The following is a 6,329-nucleotide window of genomic DNA, read 5'->3' on the forward strand; positions in this document are numbered from 1 at the left end:
TCAAGAATCAATTGTCTTTTCTAACCGTTTTCACACTTTTTTCATAACAATCGCAATGACTTTGTTTTGAGGAGTAACAAAATCCAATGCAATTTTCTACTTTTTTTTCTAGTTCCACATTCACAGTCCAAACATTTACAGACACGCATAGGAAACACATTGTGCTTACTCAGGCCTCAGGCTTCCACTTGATTTGAACCAGGTGTCCTATCTACGGGTCAAACTACATCAGGCTACTGTAACATCCTCTGTACTTCGCTGGCAATCCCTTACAGGTCTTTTCCATGTTATAGGCCATAGGCTTAAACTGTTAGTGGACTGGGACTTATACAATGTAGTTTGTTCTTATAGGAACAGGAGTAAATACCTGTTTTTGTTTCATGAAGATGGATTGGGGTTTTGTAGAAAGAAGATTATTTTTGTTTTCTCAAATATATTTCACTGTGTAATCCTATACTCTGGTGGAACTCTGTTCACATATTTGGCTTGTACAAGATGCATGGAAATTCCCTCTTTGATTTATGAACACGACACCATTACACCATGCTAACTTGCTCACTCTCACAAATGAACACTTCTCATGTTTGTACTTTACCCTTACACCCAATTCCCCCTTTCTGTCGAGGCTCAACTGAAGTCAATTGACTTTGGGTCAACACCATGAGGACCAATAATACTTAAGGCATGAAACTGCCCTGTCCATTTACTGTTCCAAGAACAGTCTTATGTACTGTAGCTACATGACCTCAAATTCCTATGACTATAGCTCATCCCCTTACCATGTCTTGACAACTCTTGTTTTGCTGATAGGAAGAACAAAGAGTTCAGTCACATACTCCTGTGTTTTTGTGCAACACTTATTACCAACATGGGTTACTAGAATTTTCATTTTGCCATGATGCTAATGAAACATTAACTGTTCCAGAATTAATTGCAACATGCAGTATCTAAATATAAATCTGACCATCTTGATCCTACCATAAAACAAACTCAATGGGGCGGTTTCGCGGACACAGATTAAGCCTAATCCTAGAATAAATTTGACATTTAAACTAGACTGACTGAAATTAAATTTCTCAGACATGGTTTAAAATAGTCTTAGACTTGCCCTAGTCTAGATTTAGAAAAGTCTGATTTCCAGAAGGACGATTAGAATTAATCTAGATCGGCCAAAGGCAGGTTTAACTTCAGATTAAGGGATGTTGATCAAAGAGCACCACCAAGGCTAGACAGAAGGGTGGTTATAGACAGGAGCAACCCACTGAATGATTTTGATTAAAACAATTTTCCTGACTGTTTCCGTATATACAAAGAAAATGCCGCTGACATTGAGGTTTTTGTCATCTGGAACCTCCCATTGTGAAACAGGAGATTTCTGTGGTGCAAGTGAACCGACAGTTTGCAAAATAGTCCACAATGTCTGCAATGCTATATGTGAACTGAAAGGTGCAACTCCAAAACTCCTCCTTGTATTCTCAGATTGAAGGAGACAACATAGTGGAATCATAATTGGTGACAGTGGTCTGCACAGACCAATTTATTGTTCACCCCCTATCTTCCTGCAATAGGGCCTGAGCAACAATGGTACAATCAGGCTCATATTCGCACCAGAGGTGCAGTGGAGCGCAATTTTGGTATATGGAGACTATGAGCATGCTTATAGAGAAGGGAACTTGACATGTACTGCACTGACACAAATGGTTGAAAGATATTGATAAGGAGATTGTGGGAGCTGTACTGTTAGATTTCAGTGCAGCCTTTGATCTTATTGACCATAACCTGTTGCTGAAAAAGCATATAGTATGTTTTATGGCTTTTCAACCTCTGCCATTTCTTGGATTCAGAGCCATCTAATATAACTCATGGTTTTCTTTAATGGAAGCTTCTCTAATGTCAAACATGTAAAGTGTGGTGTACCGCACAGTAGCTCTCTAGGCCCTCTACTCTTTTATTTTTACCAATGACCTGACACTGGCATTAAACAAAGCATGTGTGTCCATATACGCATCTTAACAAAGAGTTGCAGTCTGTTTTGGAATGGGCGGGCAGTAATAAACTGGTCCTGAACATCTCTAAAACTAAGAGCATTGTATTTGGTACAAATCCTTCCCTTAGTTCTAGACGACAACTGAATATGGCAATGTGTTGTTGAACAAGGGGAGTGGTCTGTCCATAATAAAGAGATGCTCTGCTTTTTTAACACCACACAAAAAGCAAGTCCTGCAGGCTCTAATGTTGTCTTACCTTGATTATTGTCCAGTTGTGTGGTCGAGTGCTGCAAGGAAAGAAATACCTTGTTAAGCTACAGCTGGCCCAGAACAGAGCGGCACGTCTTGCTCTTCATTTTAATCAGAGAGCTGATGTAAATACTATGCATGCCTGTCTCTCTTGGCTAAGAGTTGAGGAGAGACTGACTGCATCACGTCTTCTTTTTATAAGAAACATGAATGTGTTGAAAATCCCAAATATTTTCCATAGTCAATGTACACACAGCTCTGAAACACATTTACCCCACCAGACATGCTACCAGGGGTCTTTTCACAGTCCCCAAATCCAGAACAAATTCAAGAGAACGTGCAGTATTTTATAGAGCCATTTGTAATGAATACTCAGGGAGAAAAAGGTGTAGATTCACGTGCAGAGCGCGGCAGGTGTTTATTTCGCCTTCGCAGAAGGCAGGAATCATGGTTAAAGGCAGGCAATGGTCGTACACAGGTAGGCAAACAGGCAGGTGAATCAAAACTAGAACTGAAGGCTATAACTGGTTCTCACAAACAAGCCAGGAAAAGGCGTAGTAGAGTCAAAACGAACAATACCTCACAAACCACAAACAGAATGAACTGAACTAAATAAGGAGCTGATGAGACCAGGTGAGTAACTAACACAGGTGAAATCAATGAACGAAAAAGAAAGACAGGGCTACGTTCACAAACACAAAGAAACAGAACACAAGGTTGACTAAGAAAATAAATACAGAACCTTACACCATTATTGCATGGAACCATTTAATTTCATATTTCTTAAATGAACAGAAAACCTGGTTTCAAAAACAGATAAAGCAAGACCTCACAGCACAACGCCTCTTCTCTATTTGACCTAGATAGTTGAGGTGTGCATGTATATGTAGGCTATATGATTAAAACATTTTTTTTAAATGTAATTCTGTCCTTGAGCTGTTCTTGTTTTTTTTTTTTATTTCACCTTTATTTAACCAGGTAGGCTAGTTGAGAACAAGTTCTCATTTGCAACTGCGACCTGGCATGAATGTTCTAAACTAAGCAAAATAAAGAAACACCCCTTTTTCACCCCTGTCTTTCAAAGATAAGTGGACCCTGTCTTTCATCTATAAGTCTTTGCTAGGTAAAGCCCCGCCTTATCTCAGCTCACTAGTCACCATAGCAGTACAAACCCGTAGCACGCGCTCCAGCAGCTACATTTCACTGGTCACCCCCAAAGCCAATTCCTCATTTCCTTCCAGTTCTCTGCTGCCAATGACTGGAACGAATTGCAAAAATCACTGAAGCTGGAGATCCATATCTCCCTCACTAACTTTAAGCACCAGCTGTCAGAGCAGGGGCTCCCTCCTCTCCAGCGCTGCCGGAGTCTCCCGCCTGTTCGGCGCTACGAGAGCTACTCAGTCCAGCGTTGCCGGAGCTTCCCGTCTGCCCAGCGCCATCTGAGCTTCCCGTCTGCCCAGCGCCAGCTGAGCCTCCCGTCTGCCCAGCGCCGCCAGCGCCGCCCGTCTGCCCAGCGCCACCAGCGCCGCCCGTCTGCCCAGCGCCGCCAGCGCCGCCCGTCTGCCCAGCGCCGCCTGGGCCGCCCGTCCGCCAGGAGCCGCCAGTGCCGCCCGTCTGCCAGGGGCCGCCAGTGCCGCCCGTCAGCCAGGGGCCGCCAGTGCCGCCCGTCAGCCAGGGGCCGCCAGTGCCGCCAGTCAGCCAGGGGCCGCCAGTGCCGCCAGTCAGCCAGGGGCCGTCAGAGTCCCTCTGTCCCGAGCAGCTGCCCCTCTGTCCCGAGCAGCTGCCCCTCTGTCCCGAGCAGCTGTCCCTCTGTCCCGAGCAGCTGCCCCTCTGTCCCGAGCAGCGGTCCCTCTGTCCCGAGCAGCTGCCCCTCTGTCCCGAGCAGCGGTCCCTCTGTCCCGAGCAGCTGCCCCACCTCTGTCCCGAGCTGCCCCACCTCGGTCCCGAGCTGCCCCACCTCTGTCCCGAGCGGCCCCTCTGTCCAGTGGGGTCATTGAGAAGGGTGGCCATGGTGAGAAAGCCACGGAGGCGGACAATAAGGCGGACTAAGACAATGGTGAAGTGGGGTCCGCGTCCCGCGCCAGAGCCGCCACCGCGGACAGACGCCCACCCAGACCCCCACCCAGACCCTCCCCTATAGGTCAAGGTTTTGCGGCCGGAGTCCGCACCTTTGGGGGGGGGGGTACTGTCACGTTCTGACCTCTATTTCCTTTGTTTTGTATGTAGTTTGTATGGTCAGGGCGTGAGTTGGGTGGGCAGTCTATGTTTGTTTTTCTGTTTTGGGGCATTTCTATGTTTTCGGCCAAGTATGGTTCTCAATCAGAGGCAGGTGTCATTATTTGTCTCTGATTGAGAATCATACTTAGGTAGCCTGGGTTTCACTGTGTGTTTGTGGGTGATTGTTCCTGTCTCTGTGTTTGTTGTCACAGGATAGGCTGTATAGGTTTTCACGTTCCGTTTGTTGTTTTGTAGATTTAAGTTATTTCATGTATCGTTCAGTTTTCCATTAAAGAACATGAGTAACCACCACGCTGCTTTTTGGTCCGCTTCTCCTTCTACAGACGAACGTCGTTACATTATTTACATTTATTTTTTAATATGAGTTGAATTCATTACAAATGGTAGTCCAGGCATTCTTTATCTTGTTTTCTGTTGATGAATCATGCTGTTTGTTTTCGGTAAATGGGTGGTTTGACACAATTCTCTTTTAAGAGGGTATTTCAGCCACTGAAATATTTTATATTTTTCTTTTACCTCTGTCCATTGTTTGGTTTAGGTGACCTGCTCCAATTCCACAAAATGCTTATGTATTTGTGTCCCATCCCTGATGTTTGAAGTAGCCTCTGGTCAGCACGAAGTGCATGTCATTAATCTAATTAGGCTTCACAAAGATTAACTGGTCTTTACTTACCTTAGTCTGGTACTCCCCAGTCTAGAACTAATTAATCTGAAGTTAAGCAACATCTCAGAAAGCATTTTTTTTGTATTATCTGGATTCATTTAAGAAGAATTAGCCAAGTCCTGACTTAAATTAAACTCTGTCTGGAAACCGCTCCTAAAAATGTATGTTTATTCTTCACAACTACCCATTTATGTAAGTGGAAAACAGTTTTTGGGCACTCAAATCATCATTAAATGATCATAAAAGCCTACTCCATACCCTACTGTAATCGATTGCACACAAACTATCTAAAGTGATTTCGTATTACAGACCCAATAGTCTTCTCGGCCTATGTAAATCAATGACTCCTGCATTTAACGACTCACATCGACCTACACACATTAAACCATAGGCCTATAATTAATAGACTATGACACAAAAACTTAATGCCCAGATTTAACAGTAATAATCACAATAGGCTTTGCAACCTCTCACTGGCTCAGGAGATATTAGGCTATTAGTGCCTACGCCCCTGATCTGCAACATGGATGCACCCAGTTGAAACCTTTCAACTTTGTGCAACTGGTTGCAAGCAACAGCCAATCAAAACAAATGCTTTTGCACCTGATCCAATCGAAGGTTTGGAACTCCGGCCCAGTTGTCATGTCAACAACACAGCTGTCAGTGCTGCGGAAACCATGATCAAATCAAATCAAATTTTATTTGTCACATACACATGGTTAGTAGATATTAATGCGAGTGTAGTGAAATGCTTGTGCTTCTAGTTCCGACAATGCAGTAATAACCAACAAGTAATCTAGCTAACAATTCCCAAACTACTACCTTATAGACACAAGTGTAAGGGGATAAAGAATATGTACATAAAGATATATGAATGAGTGATGGTACAGAGCGGCATAGGCAAGATACAGTAGATGGTATTGAGTGCAGTCTATACATATGAGATGAGTATGTAAACAAAGTGGCATAGTTAAAGTGGCTAGTGATACATGTATTACATAAAGATGCAGTAGATGATATAGAGTACAGTATATACATATACATATGAGATGAATAATGTAGGGTATGTAAACATTATATTAGGTAGCATTGTTTAAAGTGGCTAGTGATATATTTTACATAATTTCCCATCAATTCCCATTATTAAAGTGGCTGGAGTTGAGTCAGTGTGTTGGCAGCAGCCACTCAAT

This window comes from Oncorhynchus clarkii, chromosome 17 (genome assembly GCF_045791955.1).
Source record: "Oncorhynchus clarkii lewisi isolate Uvic-CL-2024 chromosome 17, UVic_Ocla_1.0, whole genome shotgun sequence".
In the NCBI taxonomy this organism is placed as follows: domain Eukaryota; kingdom Metazoa; phylum Chordata; class Actinopteri; order Salmoniformes; family Salmonidae; genus Oncorhynchus; species Oncorhynchus clarkii.